Here is a 21,146-nt window from a genome sequence, read left to right as displayed (position 1 = left end):
TTCTTTTGGAACCACTGAAGATTAGACTGAGAGGAATCATGTAGCAGCGTGTTTTGCTTCAGTCTTATCTCTCAAACTTACCTTATCATGTAAAACTGATAACACATTACGTGTGGACTAGGCTTTATTTCCCTAGTTCCCCGAATTCCCACCCCTTCTGACTGATACAATCACGGACCTCTTTCATATATAATATAGTATTATCAAAATTGCATGTAGAATTTAATCCATTAAATTGAAAAAGGGGTTAGAAGGGAGATTCATCTCATCTTTTTAGTGCAGTGGAAGACCAATATAATTGAAAAAAAATTGTTAGATCCTTGTTTTCAGCGTCTAAAGTGGAAAATGTTAACTTATGGGATGTTTGGTCGAGCCTTGGGTTAGACGGGAGATGCTCCTATGGCTTAACATGGTGACAATGAGACAGCCGTGGAAATGCTTTTGCGAAAACAGGTGTGGGATCTTACTTGCTGGGGGGACCATCTCATGCTCCACCCTCACTTCGAGCGTTGCTTCTGTTAAACAAAATACGGTACACTGAAAAAAATAAAGGTGTGGAAACTCACCTTTTGGGGTGAGTTTGGCTTGTCACAAATAGACGTCCCCAAAAGGTGAGTTTCCACACCCCATATTGGGGTGAGTTTTTCTCACCCTAGTATAGAGTGTGTTTTTCCTCCCATAGGGTGAGTTTTCTCACCCTAGTATAGAGTGTGTTTTTCCTCCCATAAGGGTGAGTTTTCTCACCCTAGTATAGAGTGTGTTTTTCCTCCCATAAGGGTGAGTTTTCTCACCCTAGTATAGAGTGTGTTTTTCCTCCCATAAGGGTGAGTTTTCTCACCCTAGTATAGAGTGTGTTTTTCCTCCTGTAAGGGTGAGTTTTCTCACCCTAGTATAGAGTGTGTTTTTCCTCCCATAAGGGTGAGTTTTCTCACCCTAGTATAGAGTGTGTTTTTCCTCCCATAAGGGTGAGTTTTCTCACCCTAGTATAGAGTGTGTTTTTCCTCCCATAAGGGTGAGTTTTCTCACCCTAGTATAGAGTGTGTTTTTCCTCCCATAAGGGTGAGTTTTCTCACCCTAGTATAGAGTGTGTTTTTCCTCCCATAAGGGTGAGTTTTCTCACCCTAGTATAGAGTGTGTTTTTCCTCCCATACGGTGAGTTATTCTCACCCTAGTATAGAGTGTGTTTTTCCTCCCATAGGGTGAGTTTGAGGGGTTCGTGAGGAAGAGGTAAATGATCTTCATTTAGAATAATAATGCTTACCTTTAACCTTGAAGAATCAGTCAGATCTTTTCTATCTTATCCAATATGAATTCAGAATAAGATAGAGCAATCATAACTTCATTGTAATTTCTTCCCAGATGGCAAATGTATCAAAGTAGAGAAATGCAATGTTAACTCTTGCATTGTGTAATATACGACATCACAGTGAAAACAGTGTTTCTTCATTTAATGCGTTCAGATTTTAATGTGATTAATTGTCTTCTTTATAAAAATAATACCATTCAATTCAGCATTAAAATTTGACAAAGCTTAAAAATCTTAGAGGAAACTAAATGCAGCACGCTCACCAAGGTATTCATGTAGAAGAACAAGCCATCCTTAAATTACATGAAGCTTGCAAGGAATATTATGTATCGATTTCTAAATCATACAAAAAAGCCGCAACTTTTAATGTACATACATATTTTCCAATAAGTCTTTTTTGAGACTTCCACTTGATGCTTAGAAGCCAATTGGGACTGGATATATGTACAGTCACATACACTGCTGGGTTGTAATGATTTAATTGAAAGTCAATGGTGCTGTTACAACCCAGAAGTGTCCTTGAGTGTACAATATAACATGAAGGGTATTGATCTTCAGAAGTCACACCTGTTAATTATAAAATAACAACTTTTTTCTGTACTGTTTGGAAAGCAACACTCATGCTCACATACATTGCTAGGATAAATAAATGACATACTTAACACAACAAAATACTGTATACTTGTATATCCGTAGATAAATTTTATGTATACGTTGGATGCAAGTATATACATACATGGTAAGGGGATAATCTCTGAAAAATACTACCTTGCCACTAAATGCATACACATTAAGCAATAATTCAACCTTACCTTTCCTTTGCTGTTGGTTCTGCACACTCAGTTCAATGCCACAATCATTACAATGTGAGTGATTTTTGGTGCTTTTAGAACCTATTTCAGTACTTTAATAAATTAATTAGAAACGAAAATGTACATTCTTAAGAAGGCAGAGCAAATTTAGTAGAAGTTATAAATGTTCATATACATAATTTTTAACCACTCTATTTCAAATACAGAGCTTAATTTTTTTCGCCCCAAAGATTAGGTTGAAGAAATAAAGTTACCAGTTAGCAAAAAATTCAACTTTATTTACAATATTCGTACATTTCATCTCGCAATAATTCAACATAGTTCTCAAAATTTTATCCAAAAAAAGAGGAATTTTACTTCATTGCTAAAAATTTGCATGCTGTATTCCTTTAAAATGTCTGTATGGAAAGGCGTCCATGATCTGAAAGGAGAAAAAATGTAAGAGTAAATAAGAATATAACCAAGAATGCATTTAGGTCAGAGTGTGATAGTTTAGAATGTACTTATAACATTTATGAGTCTTAATACTTCCCTGAAAAGTATACTAGTGATGTGTGCATACAAAGTGATTCAAGCTTGAGTAGCCAGCCTTCATGGATGAGTAGTTACGAAAGCATGCTAAGACGCCTGGGGTGTCGAGTTCGAATCCCAGCCTGAGCACAGGTGTTCTTTGTGAGTGTCCATTCATCCATTCCATCATATCATCACTCATCCTCATGTTCGCAATTAGCCCAAAAGTGGCAGAAATGCGAAGAAAAATAAACAAAATCAATCAGTCAAGCTGCTCAATTGATAGATTGACTTGGTGTTTTAAGTCCACTTTATGCACAATATGGCTAATCGAGACTGGACCTGCGGTTCAAAGTGGGATCCGAACCACTATGTGCCTCCACAGGGTATCGAACCCAGGACCCCTTGATTACAAGGCAACGACCTACCACTGCACCATCGGGGAGGCCCTCAAGCTGATCAGTTTCTACATTGAATGCAGTAGCACTTAATTGGCAATTTATTTTACACAGCATTTCCCATAATATTTAAAGCTCGGGGGGGTTAAACCCAGTAACCTCCCTTGCGTGCGCCACTGATTGAATGAACAGGTGGAGGGACTAAGAGTATGTCACCCTATTATGCAAAGGTAATATAAACATGCATGCTTTTATTTCATAAGCAAGGGCCTATACAAGGAGGGTGATGACGGGGCTATAAACAGGCAGGAAAAAATAGCGAAATGAGGGCTGACTACTGGGCACGCCACAGCATATAACTGGAAATGGCACACTATCTTCAAAAGTAAGAAATTACTTTAGGATAATATTTTGTGCTGAAACATCGGTGTCGGGAGATGGAGGTGGAACATATCCGTTGACCCCCCCCCCACCCCCTGGAATTGCCATCGGCCATTTCAAGTCACAAAAAGCAGAAGTTGTTATAACATAAATAATGTTTAGAAAGCTTTTATTGAAAAGTTAAAACTTAAAGATAAAACAGAATAACTGTGCATTTCAGTACACTAACTGTGTAAAATGTAAAAAAAAAAAATTATAGTAATAAGGAAAAGTTGTACTTGATATTCATTCATCTAGTAGTTCTCCCAAAGGATTTAATAATAGTAATAATAATAATATAATTTTATTTTTTTGTTATAATAGTTATTACTGTAAAATTATTATCATAACCATGATTCTTATTGTTAATATTTGTTCTTCTATTACGTTAAGTCAATGGATTGCCCCCCAATACACACACACAAACACCTTTCTGGTGTCACCTAAGAGCTCAAACAGTACCATTCAATGTTGGTGTGAAAAATATTTTTTTTACTAATTTTTGAGTGTTTAGCTTTAGCTTTCTTTTGTTTCTGTTAGTTCTGCAGGGTGCGAAATCCTGGGGGGACAGGGGGATTTCCCACCACCAACAATCTTGGCCTTAAAAATCCCCCCACCAAAAATTTCCGGGGGGAAGATTTTTTGTTATAACAAACGAAAGATAAGCAATTACTTTTAATTTCAAATATACTGTACTAAGAATAATATCGAAAACACACACAAATTAGTGTAGTTGTGAGTATTGAATGCTTTCTCTCTCAAGAAATCATTAACAAATCTACACCAATACGCACAATTAAAGTAAAACAAGAATGCAAGAAAATTATAACTATGAAATCTAATTGATTTATATTAACATAAAGCACAAACAAAACAAAAACTTAAACATAATAAAAGCACTTCAACTATTTCATAATTTATAACATCTTGAACCAAGTTACTAAAGGAATTAGTTGGCTGCTTTACAATATCTGATATGTATAAAAGTAACAAATTAATTTACTTTTAATAATACACACATGTGGCGGAGGGGGAATGTAAATTAAGAACTTTCTTCCCCCACCAGTTTTCAATGATTTCGCACCCTGTAGTTCTGTCCTGTCAAAGTGTATGTGTAAACATCATGTAGCGAAAAGGCAAAAAGATTTTATTTATTCTGTACATTATACTAGCATGTAACAGGCACAGTGCCAGAAGGAGAAGTGAGTGGATGCCTCATTCCATCCCTTCACCCAGCAGACAAGAGACACATACCCTTGACAAGTTTAAATATTTTCTATAGAAACAAGACATAGCTACATGAAAGTTCAACTCTCCAAAAATAAAAGCATGGATATGATTCTGTTTTCAAGTAGCAGAAATAAAGTTCTATTGAAAGTTTAGTAGGCTACGAAAGAAATACATAAAGATTATAATTTGTATATTTATGCTAAGGTGCATTTTGGAAATGCATATCCAAAGATTCTTAATTACAAAATGAAAGGTGTGTATGTATGTATGGTTCGCACACGCAGCATTATATTTTACGTTCCTAGTTCTATTTATGTGATTCTGACATTTTCAGATTACATACAGGTTAATTGATTTATTTACTTACATTTCCATTTACAAAATCAGGATCATCTTCAAACATCAGATGTGGTTATTTTAGTTAAACAGCATTCAATGTCTGAAATAAGGAATAAATTTAAATTAAATTAATCTTGAAAGTAGCAAAAATGTAACTTCTTCAATACAACAGTTTATTGTACAACTATATTTCTTAATAGATGGAAGACTATTTGAAGCGTTCAAGTGGATTTAACATATAAAAGTTAACTATCATGCAAAGTTAGTATCATTTGGATCCCCCCAGCAATTTAAATTCTCCTAAGGAATGTCTATATATACAGTGGAAGATTGAATGAAAGAAACCCAGAATGATGAAAGTTTAGATACTTTTCAAATAAGAATTAATTTCTTTATCTGTGTGTTTTCTTCTACATAACATCTCAAAATGAATTTAATTTCCAAAGACAAAATTTGTATGTAGGCTTTTACAGGGTAACTGATAGCCAATAAATGTAGCATCACAGACCCTCACTTTGCAAGTTGAAAAGAGAAAACAAATAAAATGTATGAATCACTTACTTCATCCCACATCCACAAGAACACTAAATTGTACACAAGCAGCAATCGATTCTCAGAACTTAAAGATGCTGACACAGAAGTATATTTGCTGTGTGGTCTAGTCAACCATTTTTTTTTTCACTAATCCTCCATGAAATTAATTGTGTAACAAAGATATTAGGAAAGGTATGTAAAGAGTGAGATGCATAAATATTTCCCGGAGAAGTTCAATGCAGTTCAATTCCTTAAATACACGTGGGACGTCAAAAAATATTGAAAATTATGAACAACTTGCCTGGTAATATTTTAACATCTCGCTGTACACATTGTGTAATTAGTATGCCATATCAATTTCCAAATACTTCTTAAGACAGTCACAACAAAGTTTTACACTCCAGCCTACACTGTGTATAACTATTAGTACTGTCCTTCCCAGTGGCGAACACTCCCTTTGAAACAGAAATAACCGAAGCTATGAGACACCCACCCACCCTTTCCTATTTCCAGATTTGTTGTTTGAATTTGTTTTTAAGTCCACTTTATGCACAGAAAGGCTAATCGGGGCTGCACCTAAAGTTCAAAGTGAAATCTGAACCACTACCGAGTATGGAACCTCGGACTCCTTGATACATGTATTTATGTATGCATGTACTTTTGACACTTTAATTTTCTTTTCACACTCACTATGTTGACTAAATGTTCAATACTAGCTGACCACCTCTAGCATGTGCTACACCTGGGTACATATAGTGGTCGCCACTGGTCCTCCCACCTCAATATATAAGCTTACTTCCTAAGAGACCTCTGTCATTTCAAGTTCCTACAGCTTAAAACTTATGAAAATAATGAATAATAAATTCCCTTGAAAAGAGAACAAAATTAGATTTGAACTACTCTACTTACATTGCATATCTGTGTAAACCCAACCCATGCAGGATCCTTGAAAAACTGCTATCGGTGATGAGTGGCGAAATGTTCAGTGTAGATTGGAACTAAGGCGAGTGTGTTTGTGGGTATTATCCGTATTCACTCCTCTCTATGCATGGCACATTCCTGAAAAGGAGTTGAAAATTAAAATAATATTTAAAATTTTATGTTACACAACCATATTTATGTGTAAAAGAAATCTAAGACAACACTCTAAAAGAAATTCTAGCTGCTGCTTGAAATTGTAAGTTTTCTTAACTTAAATTGTTAATGTTTAGAATCCCCCAAGGACCGAAAATTAGAAGATACTATGGACGCACACTACAGAAAACCTCACGAATATCAGCGTCTGAATGTGGGAAGGCGATCATTGCTCCCGAAAATTAATGTCAAGGTATATTTAACTTTCACGCCCTTGTTTACAATGTGTCTTTTTTCCTTTAAAAACTTGTGAATTAGATGCAATCGACTACAACGAATGAATGGAGTTTAAGCAGCAGCTTACAAATCTTATAAACTCTTACAGAAGCCTGTTTTGTAAATAATATTTCCCATGCAAATTAACTTTACGTCCCACAGTATCCCACTGCATTATTTTGGTCTCTTTACTTAAAAATCAATTACAAATCCCTCTGGGGTACGTTCCGACAGGCAATAACGAAAGATTATAAATTATGCGCAACAAGTTACTTTACAACTTTAGGAACATCACACACCAAACGAAGGTGCCAGTCGCAGTCAGAATAGTCGACACCAAAAGGGGCTCTAGCCCACAACGAAATATTTTTGGCCCATCTCCTCCTAACACAAATAGCCAACAGTTAAAAATTGGGATTGCTTACAGCGCAGCGAGAATCACACAAGAACAGAAGAACACAAAGAGAGAGGGTGAAAGAGACCGAAGATACATTGACAGCGAATGACAGAGAACATAAATAGAAGGAAATGGGAAAGAGAGAAGGAAGCGTAGAAAGAAAGAGACAAAAGGTAAAGAAGAATAACGGAAATGGAAACAGAGGAACCAAGAGAGCAGAGAAAAATTGAAACATATGAAAACGGAGAAAGAAATAAAGATGATAGAGAATCCTAGTAGCAGTGATAATTGTAGTAGGGTCAACCTTTGTGACGTTGTTCCCCCCAAACATCCACATATTCTGTTTAAAGTAAGATTATCTTTCGTTTGTACCGGATTGTATCGCATTTACTTTCGTTTGCAACATTACAGAGTTCGAGTATTCACAAATTGAACTTGAGGGGGGGGGGGGGGACTTCAGGTAGCCCGTACAGTTTTATCCCAGCGCATTTTTTCGATTGTACCGTAACGATTTGAGAGTAAATTAAATTAATATTTGAAGTTCCCTCGCCCCCAACTTTAAAATGAAGGACAAAATTATTACGTTTGTACATTGAAATAACTAAACTAAACAACTAAAAGCTCCCCATCATGGAGGAAGAAAAAATCAAGCAACTTCTTGGATAGAATTTCGTTTGTGCACTTGAAATTTTATTTTTTATCGTTATAGTTTTCCAGTTATTTCTCTCCAAAAATGGGAGTGGGAAGGACGGAAACGAACTTAAACCATGATTTCTCAGTCTCCGTAACCATAGGCGTAAATTGGCGGGGACAAGGACCCCCAAAATTTTCACATTTGTTAAAATCTTCAAGTTAGGCGACCTGAGGAGCAAAGTAATAAAGAGTAATATTTGTGATTTCGCTAGTTATTTAAATGTCTTAGCACGTCGAGCTGCGACGCCAGGTGTCCCGGGTTCGAATCCCGCTTGGGCATGGTTGTTTGTAAATGTCCATTCATCAATTTCATCACTCATCCCCATATTCTCAAAATTAGCCAAGAGGCACAAACCGCGAAGTAAAATAAAACGAATCAATCAAATCAAATCAAACCATCACGAATGCCAATCTTCGGACGAGAACGATTGAAAGGGCTCACACTGCATGCTAAACAGTGCCCTCTCACCGTGTACTGTCATTATTTCGAAATGTGAAACACATTTTGGTCTAAGCATTTAGGATAGGACAATCTGAGCATATATAAAGAAAACTTACTGTGTAAAAATATTGAAAACGTTATTGAACTTACTTACCTTCGAATCCTGCTTTCTTATCTTCACGTTCAAATACCCACTCAGCAGACAAACTATTCTGGCCCACGGCACAGACGACCTCACACAATGTCAACGGCAAGGCTATTCTGGGCCTGCTTGTCCCAGACGACCTTCGATTGGTCCACACGAAAAGCGCGCCGTATACGACGCGTGACTTGCAACAAAAGACACTAAAAGTGAATGTCCTTTAAACAAAGCAACGATCTTTGGGGGTGGGGGTGGTTTAGACAACTTTTGTGGCAGGCGGATCCACTGGGAGGGCGATGGGAGCGATCTCCATTCCCAACTGCCAGTTCTTGGATATGATATTATACCTGATATTTTTGAGACTCAAATGTTCCGACTTTTATCCCCAAATTTAAAAGGCTCGATAATATTTATAAAATAAGTCAACCTTATGATCAAGATAAGCTAATCGAAACTGACACTACAGTTTAAATTTGTATTGAATCACTGTGCAATATGCTTCAAAATGAAATCGAACTGAGACCCCTTGAGGGAATAGGCTTTCGTGTTCTGTGAATATTCACTATATTTCTCATATCTGCTCATTCAGATTACATTGTGGCAATAGGAGGTCAAGAGGCATTATGATACAATAATAACCACCTATTCCAGTCCTCGACCTCTATTTTTGCAAAGGAATTCTCTATCTTCTAGAACACAAAATCAGCTTCGTTCCTGTTTACAGTATAATATGTTGTTTATATATAGCAGTGTAGTGTATGTTAGAATTGAGGTTCGGTGAGGTGAGGCATTCGAATGAAATTCGCCCCTCCCAGCTGTAACTTCTGGATCCGCCACTGGTTTGTGGCAATTTGAAAGCGCTCTGTGGATACCAAAGTCCTAAGAAAATAAAGGACAGAATTTCTCTCCTCCACAAATTGATTGATCTGGTTTATTTTATTTCGCTTTTGTGTCACTTTTGGCTAATCGCGAAGATGAGGATGAATTGATGATATGATTAAATTCATGAAGGGACACTCGCAAAGAAAACACATCCCCAGGCCTGGATTCGCTTCGCTACCCACTCCGCCATGGAGACCGGCTTTCCTTCACAGAGATAAGTACTTCATAATAATATTAATGTAGAATATAATATTGTAATTCTCATCCAGGAACAGTTGACATTGATACTTTCTAATACACATGATTAGTTGACCAAAAATCTAGATTTTTACCCCCTAAAAAACTAATGTGAACATGAGAATGTTTTTTGTCGCTTTTATATAAAGAAAACTTCTAACTGCGTTTATTGTGTATTGCTGGTTATTATCAGTTCGTTACAATAATCTGTAATTTAAATTTTATAATAATAAATGAGTATTTAATGTCTTATTGTTGAAAATATTGTCTTTGCATTTACTGTAGTGTCCTAATATACTGATTGGAACAAAGAACTCCAGAAAATATAACTTATATGGTGGTCGTTACCAAAGATAATGTACTCTTCCTGCGGGATTTGTAAGCAATAAGTTCTTCTCAATAAGGGGACCCCCACGGACAGGGTGCAGAGCTGTGGTGCAACGCTCTCGTCACTTGGTGTCCAGGTTCGAGCCTGGGTGAGTGACTGTTGAAATAGCCATTTCCATAAGATAAATTATTTTCCTGTATTTGTACATATTGCCAATGGACACGAGAACTTGCGAAAAATAACATTTTTTAAAAATAATCCAGATAGTTAATAAACAAGCGTGAATGTGAAGATATGAAGGACGTATCATCCAAAATACAATAAGTAACTTCATTTTTTTTAACTAGTCGTTGAATGCAGGGTCTTGCACTACTAATAAAACTGTATCTTAGATAGTGGTAAGCAGGAATAATGCTGTTTTCTTTTCCTTCTCACTGGTAGGCAGACACGTCATTCGAGGTATTACATATATCGATTGCCTTCGACTGTTGACTAGAACAATAGAAAACCAGATTTTTTTAAAGGAAGATCGGCCGTTGGTATAAAATTTATTATTACGTATTATGATTATTTTGATTGATTGATTTGCTTTATTTTACTTCGCTTTTGTGCCACTTTGGCTGAAACCGAGCACAATTTAAAATGAAGACAAGACCGAGAGTGACAGCCGTCTGTATAATCGAGACTTATACTGTCCGAAAGCCTTGTATTGTTCAAGGATTTGGTAAATCGTAGTGTAAATTATTTTTTGAATTCGTTATAATCAAAATTTCTATAATATGCAACTTGATTTACTTTTTATTTAAAGATGTTTAATTTTCTAAAACTTTCGTTTTTAAGTTATATTACTAAATGTCTTTGAACATTTCTTATATATTTATTATTGAGATAATCTAAACGAGACCGAGGCTTTTCCTTCGGGAAAGAAAGAGCAACGAGAACGAGTCTGCTTACAGCGACGTCTGGCGAAGAACGAAAGGTTCCTTCATTCACGACTCTCGTCTCAGTTTGTAACCTAAATTCATGTTGCACTTTTATTAATTTTTGTAAAAGTAATCCTATGTTCAATGGCATTGATTAACTTCAGTTGACCATATTTTGAGAAATCTTACGTGCCAGTATAATGCAAACTGTCTGAAATCAATGTAATAAGTTAGCCGTGACCGAGCACGTTGAATAGTAGACTCAAGGATTTTGCTACCGAATGCTTGACGGTCAATTAGTTGGCTTATGAAAAGATCCACGTATATATCCAAACCAATAATAATAATAATCTCTTGATTTAGCAGGTGACGTGCGCGTGGATTACAAGGAAGAGGAATTCTTTATAGGGGTGGTCAGGCCAACAATAAAATTTAAACAGTAATATTAATAACAATAATAATTATCATGCTTATGATTATTATTGTTATAAACTAATTGAAATAAACCAATTTTATTCCAAATGTATTATCATTACTATTATTATTATTATTATTATATCCTCCTTGGAGAGAATTTTCTTCTCGATCCACTTGATAAATGAATTTCCAGCGCAACAGTAACTTGACTGAGATGCTTATAGTCATTAAATTTTGTTATTAACTTCTATAATAATAATACCCGTAGCTCTACAGCCCTAGAAGGGCCTTGACCTATCTCCCGGCTGCCAGGCTCCATCCCACAATCCTACCTAGAGGTGTGGAGATCTTCAACCAGTAATGGGGTGACGTGGGGTCAGCACGTCGAACCTCCAGCCGTTATAGGAGATATCCGTGACCGGGTTACACTACTCACTCGTAGCTCGCCAATTTCCTCACGATGGTGGGTTGCCACCGGTCCTATGCACAGGCCGAGAACCCAGAGACTGAACCCAGGCGGACTCGAACCCATGCCGTCGGAGGCCAAAGCACAGCGCCTTAGACCGCACGGCCACGGACGAGGACAATTAACTTTTGTACAGTTTGTTCAAGAAAAAGCTTTCAAAGCTAGTTATAAATTTTAATCACAGCGTTTATCAGAGGAATATAATCGTGTACCAGAAATAAAACATTGCTTCGACTTGTAATGTCATTCCCAGGGAAGACTTCAGGTTTGGTGCATTGACGCGTGACGCGCACAGCAAGGGGTTGCTCGTTACAAAGGAAAAGGAGAGAAAGTCCAGAAACGGAACTTTGGAGGATATTCAGGTATGGTATTCAACACGTCGTTGCAAAATTTATTTGTTGCCACATCTATTTGAAGACAGTGGCTCAGAAAGGGAACCAGTTTGCCTCATTAAATGTAGCGTATATTTGGAAATGAAACAAGAATAACAAATTGGAACTGCGTTTATGGTATTATGTGCTCATTGAAATTAATTAGCTTAACCAAAATTTCTTTTGAATACTTAGATAAGCGGACCTATTTAGAAACTTTTATGATTTTTGTTTATGCAGCTCTAAAGATTTCAAAAATATGGATAAGCATTTTAGGTTGTACATTGACTGTGATGTAGGGGTGGGGGAAAAGTAATGAAAGTTGAATGTCTTCTGGAGTTGCGGTCCCTTGCAAGGATAAAACGCAAAGTGGGATGAAACATTTTCTATTAGACTGTTTGTTGTTGGCGTTACCGCCCTTAGGCATACCTTTTGAATAAATGCAAAAGATAGTCGTTGGTGTAGTAAACTACGAAGCAGAGGGTTTGGGTAAAGTTTGAATATGTCCTTTTCTTTGTCTCATCAGTGTTATCCTCATCGTTACAATTAAGCCATTCGTCAAATTGCAAATTGAAGTATTCGTCACATGTCATATTGGTGGCGTACGTAAGTTGTTTGGCAGAGAACTTTAAAAAAAAGAATTTCAAATGCAGGAAGGATGGGAATTCTAGGAACATGACTATAACACAGGCCCGTTTATTTCGGGGGGGCTCATCCTTATCACCACAGGCGTCGCCAGAAATATTTGCAGAAGGGGACAGGCCATTGATTGGTAGAAAGAATAATGACGATAATAATTATTACCAGTTTACCACGGTTATAATTATCATTTTACAATAACAACTATTATAAGTTATTGAAAATAAACCAATTTTAATCCAAATTATTTGTTATTATTATTATTATTGTGTAAATGGAGAGAGACTGCTACTCGATCCACTGTATGAGTGTATATCCAACACATTGTCCATTTTTTTTACATTTTGTACAGTTAGTGTACTGAAATTCATAGCTATTGTATTTTGTTATTATCCTTTACACATTCCGTCAGTAAAGGCTTTAAAAGTTTTGCCCAAATTTTACTCATAAAGTTTATATAGTATGACTTGTCAAAAAGAAAACTATACATTTTGAGAGCTGGTGGATCCATTTATTCTTTGGATTAAATGGTAGAATATAACAATATAAACTGGTTTCTCTATTATACACTAAACTTTTTTCGATCTAATGTTTAATCCTGCTAAGTAAGTAAAATTAATTACCTCTATGCACTATTTAAATTAGATATTTGTAGGATTTCGGGGCTTCAGCCCCCTTAGCCCTCCCCCTGGCTACGTGCCTCATAACAAGAAGGCATAACCCTTCTCTTATGGTCATAATCCTTTACGATAATCCCAGTGACTTCGGAAATATTAAATTTTTAATTGTGGTGGAGTCACATTTTAAACATTAAGTTTATTTTACATCTCAGCACAGAGAATTGTCTTGACGCCTCTCGTTAAATTTACTGTAAAATAGTAAGGTTAAACAAATTATTTAAGCGTTAAAAAATAATTCCAATTACATTGAGTACTCAGGATGTGTACTCCTGGTGTTATATCTGTAATCTGTGTTTTGCATAAGAGCTTCCTCCTAGCCGAAAAAAGTAATGAAATAAGAATAAGAGAAGTGTAATGCAGCCCGACAGATAAGCGGTATGAATGAACACTAGAAATACCGACTCCAAGTAACAAAATTTACTTCTCCAAGATAACATTGATAATGAAGGCACATTATATTTTCATGAGAAAATAACTACAAAGATGCAGTCATACAGGTTCGAACAACAAGAAAGAAGAAATATTGTAAACAAAAAAAACACAGTTTTTTATGCCTTAATTTGTATGCACTTGCACGATTGCATATGTCACACGTTCTTTCAGGCTATAAACATGTATTTCCTTTGTTTAAGTGAGGAAAAATCATATTTTTCTTTCGGCTTAAATTTTGTTAATTACTGACGTAAAGCAGTGAAATTGTACTTGAAAATAAGAAATGATTATTCAAATAGATTATTCCTGAAATTTACATGTAACATACAGGTATTTATTTCGTACACTTTCTAATTATTAAAACATCACAGGGATCTCAAAACTGACAGGTTTATTCCAAGGTCCCTCGACCGCTAGTTTCCCCCACACGAACAACGTCGACGGACTTTAGGTTTTCGACCTATTTTGAAAGTATTTCACGATTTAGTCACTCGAACCAGCGCCACTTGCAGTACAGCGCTTCTGCTGAATATTTAGAGAACTTTTACAGGGTGGTAATTTGTTGGGAAAAGGGTTCAGCAGGTAGAAAAAATTGCCTCGGAGAGCCTGGCAGGGGGTCCAGGACGACAAACGTTGTCATGTCGGCAAAATTCTTTCGCTATGACAAGGCCTGTGAGTGGATTTTCAGTGGGAAAGTTTGTACATGTGGCATCACGGTGCAGCCGAAACTCACCCAAAGGGGTGTATAGGGAAGGTTTTCACGACAGATCTGCACTCACCCTAGGGTAGGGAGGAGAAACTCACTCAAAAGGGTGAGGATTCCGAGTATTCTGACCTTCGAAGCCTCCAAAGAGCGAAACTCACCCCAAACACACCTTTTTTTTTTGCAGTGTAGTTGAGCATGAAGTGATATAAATTCCAAGATTTCATCTCGAAATTAAAGACTGCATCTTATGGTCCGGAGGGTCATAAGTTCCTCAAAATACGGTAACCTCGCGGGTTGGTTAGACTATTGCGTCCATCATCTCACTCCATTTTATAAGAAACCACATGAAAAAAAGAAAGAGCAAACAAAGGATCAGTCAAAAATCGCCATTGCACTCTTTTTCTTGAACTCACTCCTCACTATATATGTGAAGTGCAGATGCAGGTTGTCGTGACTCTTGAAAATGCCTTGGATTATGTTGCCCAGAGGATGGACACTATTGTCCGCCAATGTTCCCATGAATATCTTCGGCAACATATAAAACAATTTAACAAACGCAGAACTACCATTTATTTTAAGAGCAATATCAATAGTTTATTTACTTTTTTTACATCAAACTGGATCTAATAATCCTCTTTCTGTTAATAGTAATGTAGATAAAAATCCCATTTCCATCCATATTTTTATATTAAAGATATACTAGGATTTATAATTACAATATTAATATAACTTTCATTAATATTTCCCACAGTATTAGGAGATCCAGAAAATTTTACCCCAGGTGGTTTGTGGTGTCTCATTGTGCAACATTTATGTTTGAGTGCGCAAAATGAACGTTATCCCATGTAATTTTAAGTGCTGTTGGTTGTAATAGGTTCTTTTCGCCATCCAACAGAAGCTTATTCGTCTTAACTGTGGTGTAATTTGTCCTGTAATCAGGTACGTTATGTAATTGGATATGAATCAGTAGTAATGGCAGCACTATGTTCCTACGCGTCAGCAAAAATTCGATGCGGATGGTGTTATGTTACATCCGGTGGTAGCGGGCCACGAGCGATTTTATTGTTGAGTCAGCAGAACGTGACTGTTGACATTGAAGACATCGGAAGCGGTGGGGGGAGGGGGGTCAATGGATTTGTCACGTTGTTTCTTGATGTATGCTAACCTAACACGTGCGTATGTTTGTGTGTGTGTGGAAGAAATGCGCGCGCAACCATTGCGTATGATTCAAAGACATGAAGAAATGATTTAAAGATGGCGCCGAATTTTGCTTTACCCCCGAAAGTTTAGTGGCTAAGGTTATTGCTCTGTAAAACAAGAGGCGTCGAGGGTTCGATTCCTGGTAGAGTCAATATTGATTGATTGATAGATTGAGTTAGTTTTTTAAGTCAATTTTATGCACGGCAAAACTAATCAGGATTGGAGCTACAGTTGAAAAGTGGTGATTCGGACCACTATGTGCCTCCACCGAGTATCGAACCTGGGACCCCTTGATTACAAGTCGACGATGTCAATATTGAATGGTCTCGATTAGCCTGTGTGTAAATAAAGGCAACAAAATGGTTGAGTTCGAAAATCGAGTTGGGTTAGTGGTTAATGTTGTCACCTGGCAATGAAGAGGTCGCGGGTTCGATTCTCTAGGTAGTTAAATTAGGCCAATTGTTTAGCCCCGCCATTATAGGTCCCCGATTAGTCCATCTGTGCATAAATAGTGTTTGAATAAAATCAATATGGCGGCCTTGGGTTAGTGGTTAATGTTGTCGCCTGGTAATGAAGAGGTCGCGGGGTTCGATTTTCTAGGTAGTTAAATGAGGCCAATTGTTTTGTCCCGCCATTATAGGTTCCGATTAGTCCATCTGTGCATAAATAGTATTTGAATAAAATCAATATGGCGGCCGCGTTTTGTGTTTAGCGGCGGCGGCGGCGGCGGCGACCGGGGCGCGGCGCGGGGCGGGGCGGAGCGGGGCGGCGCGGCGCGGGGCGGAGCGGAGCGGGGCGGCGCGGGGCGGAGCGGGGGCGCGGCGCGGGGGGTGTTTTTTATTCCGCGAGATGTTTTAACCAAGTGGTTGAGGGTTCGATTCCCAATGTTAGTGAAAATTGTATATTCAATTGTATTTGTTTAAAAGTTCCGATTAGCTTTTTGTGCACAAAGAGAAAATGAACTAATTGGAAATAGGATGTTTATGCTGTACTGAAAAGGTCCCCGGGTTCGATTCACAATGTCAAATTGGCTGATAATGATGTAGTTTTTTTTTTAAAAAAAAAAGAAGTGTGTTGAGTCCCCATTAGTATTTAGGCAGGAACAGATATTAAAAATCAAAACAAAATGCCTTTTGATTACAACGCAAAGACTTTACCGCTAATGTATAAAGATAAATTAGAATCTGTTGTTTTGCCGTGTGGGGCCCCAATACCGATTAGCTTAAATGCATAAAGAGTAGGTAAAATAAGCAAGATGGCCGTCACTATTGTTTTGTGATCAAAGAGGAGTCACAGGTTCGATTCAATCAAAGGAGGCAAGATTCTATGTTTCAATTCCATGTAAAAGTCTAAAGTTATGTTTCGATTAACCTCAATGCATAAAGAGGAATTAAACAAAAACAAGCAAAATGGCGACAGATGTGATAAAAGAAAAATTGAATTAGTTTTTTATAGTGACAAGAAAAAATAGCGAATCATTGTTAGAAATAGAATGAAAATAAAGATACTTGCCTTTGCGTGTCCAGCGCTGTGCAGAAAAGCTCTCATGCTTTATCTCCGAAAAGTCCACAATACACATTTTTTTTTATTGTATAGTTAATTATTAATGTTGTTATTAACACAGATTCTTACCAGTGTGAAGAAAAGCTCTCATGCTTTATCTCCGACAAATTCACAATACACACTTTTTCATTATATAGTTAATTATTAATGTTGTTATTAACACCGAGTTTTACCAGTGTGAAGAAAAGCTCTCATGCTTTATCTTCGACAAGTCCACAATACACACTTTTTCATTATATAGTTAATTATTAATGTTGTTATTAACGATTGTTACCAGTAAAAATATAAACCATGAGGATTTTTAAAAGGGTGATAAGTGAAAAAAGCCAAGACATATATTTTATCCCTGTTTATTACCAATATTTACAAAATTCAAAAGAGCCGCACACACACACACACACACACACACACACATACATATGTAAAATGTTTATATTGTGTCACCAGTTTATCAGCATGTTATTTAACAAGTTTTTATTCTTCAAGTTTGTTCACTCACCCACATAAGGAATTGTGTCACTATCATATCCATTTTCTGCTGCAACCACTGAATTAAAATGTTTCACTATTTTTTCCACAAGCATGTTCTCGCAAAAAACAAACACTTCTTTGGAAAGTCTTTTTCCGTCGATGTTTTGTATAGACAAAGGCTCAGGTTTTGTACATCCATGTAGATGGGAAAGCACAAACTTCTCCTTATTACATGCATGGACAGGGGAAATATCTGTGCAACCGAAGCATTGTTCGCGAAGGTCGAGAATGCAAGATTCCACACAGTTTCCAAAATATGATTTCAGATACGGCGACACTGTTTCACACATAAGTTTCGCATGCTCGATGCACACAAATATCTTCATAAAGTTCCGCCACGAACTTTCTGCGATGAACACTATCTCCAGGGAACCGTAAGCTGGTTTCTTCCTTATTATGATCTGACGGCGATTGTACAGTGTGGTTATCAGCAATTCATGTTGCTCACTTAGTGGGTAGGAAACACGAGGCTGCTCACCTGGAATAGCGATGTAATTGTCGATTACTGGAAACAATTCCTGAAGAGCGTGCCACTCCTGCAACTGTAGTTCAACACCGGCCGCCCCGCTTCTGTGTAGCCTGACCACAGGTTGGAAATCCAGATGAGAGGAAAGTCCGATTGAGATAACTTTTGTTTTCGAAGCATTCAAATAGTAGACGTGATCGAATAATATCGACTGGCGTATAAGACTAGTTACTTGTTTTTGTTCTTCAGGTAAATGCTGATCGCTCTCTTTCTGAAGAACCCCCTTGAAATTAGTGTACGGTTGAAATCTTTTTTTCAGCGGCATCGAAATAGAGGATTCCATGACTAAAAACTGCGAGATACTGCATGTCGCAGCGTGCAGGTATACATTTGAAGAAATGCGTGGGTGTGTTTTTGAGACGCATGCGCGCGTAGCAAACCAAGCATGTGCTGGGCAAAAAAGGTGGAGGGGGGCGGGGCATTACAAAGATCAACGGTGAGAGAAAAATCAGCAGAATATCATAAACGTCATATTGAGGAAATATTGGATAACAAATATTAATTAATTTAATTAAAGCATCAACCGCATTGTCGATCTGAAATTAGGTTTATAGACAGGGGGCAAAATGGAAAATATCGACGATGTTCTAGTATTGGATTGTTTCTGTATTTCCATCGGTATAATCCTCCACCACATTTGAAGCATACTGTTTTATCCTCTTTTTGAATGTAAAATAATCCTGCTTCGGACAGAGCTTCTACAAACGGGAATTCTTTTGATTGCCAGTTTCTGAAAGAGGACAATCTAGCATTGAAAGATCCCATCTCTGGATATTGCGTCATTGTTCTGTAAAGACACAAAACAAGATAAATATTATAAGTAAGCTGTTGTAAACTGTAACGCTACAAAATTATTAATATACTATTAGGACTATATGTAACTTGTATAAAATTTCAAACAGTATTTACAGTCAATATTTTCTAGTATACGTACCGAGTATTATAAATTTAATTTACGAGTCAGCAAATAAGTTGTTATAATATTGTCGTTTTTTATCGGTACTGGGAATAAAATTTGAAATTTATGCATGGGTTTACCAGAGGCTCTATGGAATAAATACAGAAAACAGTAATGCCCACAGTACACAGACCCGTAACTTTGTATCTGATGAGTGTTGTACGTATAGAATTTAGAGTTATTTTCCAAAAATCGCAAATGGTTATGCACATGTGGAGGTTTTCCGTAACTATCAAAAAATTCCCCCCGGGAGTTACTGTCTATGTAAATTGCTACCCAGTGCTTCCCGGGGGCTATCTTTGGGATCTGTATTTACAATCAACGCTGCTGGTAGTTCCACATGTACAGGTAATTCATTAGCTGCGAAAACCCCAACATGATGATTGTCAAAGGCTCTATTTGATATTAACCCGTGAAGCAAATTTAAAGTCGACAGCATTGCTGGACACTAAATAGTAATATTGTGCAACTCACCTTTTTATACTTCAAAGTAGACGATACACGTCACAGTAGATTCCAGAACCAATTTGATCTGGGCCACCAAGCTGTTTATCGTTGTTGAAACAATGGAGAGCTATCTAACACAACGCTGATGCTCGGAATATGTAGGCGGGGTTTACAAACGCGCATGCGTACAATGCTATCTGGCGTTTGTTGTGCTGTTGTAAAATGAATTTTGTACTATAAGAAAATTGTCTGTATGTGTGTGTGTGTGTGTGTGTGTGTATATATATATATATATATATATATATATTTATACAGACACACACGCATATTTATTTATTGATGAAGTGTATATATATATATATATATATACTACAATACAATATAATATATATATATGTAATTTGAAGATACAACATATCAGTAAAATCTAACAACTAGAAAAATATTCATAACATTCGACTTTTATATTATATGTAATTTAAAACATTCTTCACAGTTTGAGAAATGGAGTGCTTGTGGAAACACCCGTTCTCTGCAATATTGGCTGGTCCATCAGGATGTGGAAAGACATATTTTGTGATGCATTTTCTCCAGTGTTTACCCCAAATGGTAAATGTAAAATTCAACAATATTTTGGTGTGCTACGGGGAATGGCAATCTGCATACAATGATTTCCCTGGTTTTGTACAATTTCGGGAAGGAATGCCTAATATTGACCAATTTGTGCCAAATTCTGGACCTCATCTTATTATTATCGATGATCAGATGAGGGAATGCGATCAAAGAGTCACAGATTTATTTACAAAAGGGTGTCATCATCGTGATATTAGTCTTTTCTTTATCACTCAAAATCTATTCCATCAGGGAAAAGGGAATAGGGATATATCTTTAAATAGTCATTATATTGTATGCTTCAAAAATCCAAGAGACAGAGCCCAAATTAATTATTTATCTAGACAAGTATACCCGGAGAATCCAAATTTTATAAAAGATGCATATTACAATGCCACCGCTGAACCCCATGGATATTTGCTGTTTGATCTGAAGCAGAACACTCCGGAAGAAGTACGTTTTCGGTCGCGGATATTTCCCGACGATGATATCAATTATGTATATATTCCTACAAAAAAAGCAAGCATAATCACTAGTCGTTTATTCTGTCATCATGGCTCCAAGAGTGAAACACGCTAAAGTGCTCCAAGTTTTGTCGGATGCTAAACCAGCTCTTCGCACAGCGATATTACAAGCTGCTGATTCTTCCTTAGTT

The 21,146-nt window shown here is 36.9% G+C and overlaps 1 protein-coding gene and 1 long non-coding RNA gene across 9 annotated transcripts in view; one reads left to right on the top strand and one right to left on the bottom strand.

The window, feature by feature from the left end:
* Positions 1-21,146, top strand: part of Pgant9 (polypeptide N-acetylgalactosaminyltransferase 9) — a 912,350-nt gene that overhangs the window by 653,895 nt on the left and 237,309 nt on the right. The gene's annotated exons all lie outside the window — the stretch shown is intronic.
* Positions 2,466-6,604, bottom strand: LOC145986368 (uncharacterized). Its single transcript, XR_014441587.1, has 3 exons — positions 6,459-6,604; positions 5,044-5,115; positions 2,466-2,539 (listed from the first exon to the last, which is right to left on the bottom strand). It is a non-coding gene; the product is annotated as an uncharacterized LOC145986368 (long non-coding RNA).

The sequence above is a fragment of the Lepisma saccharinum genome, chromosome 4, assembly GCF_977018435.1.
Source record: "Lepisma saccharinum chromosome 4, izLepSacc3.1, whole genome shotgun sequence".
Classification (NCBI taxonomy): domain Eukaryota; kingdom Metazoa; phylum Arthropoda; class Insecta; order Zygentoma; family Lepismatidae; genus Lepisma; species Lepisma saccharinum.
This window is presented reverse-complemented; position numbering and strand designations above follow the sequence as displayed.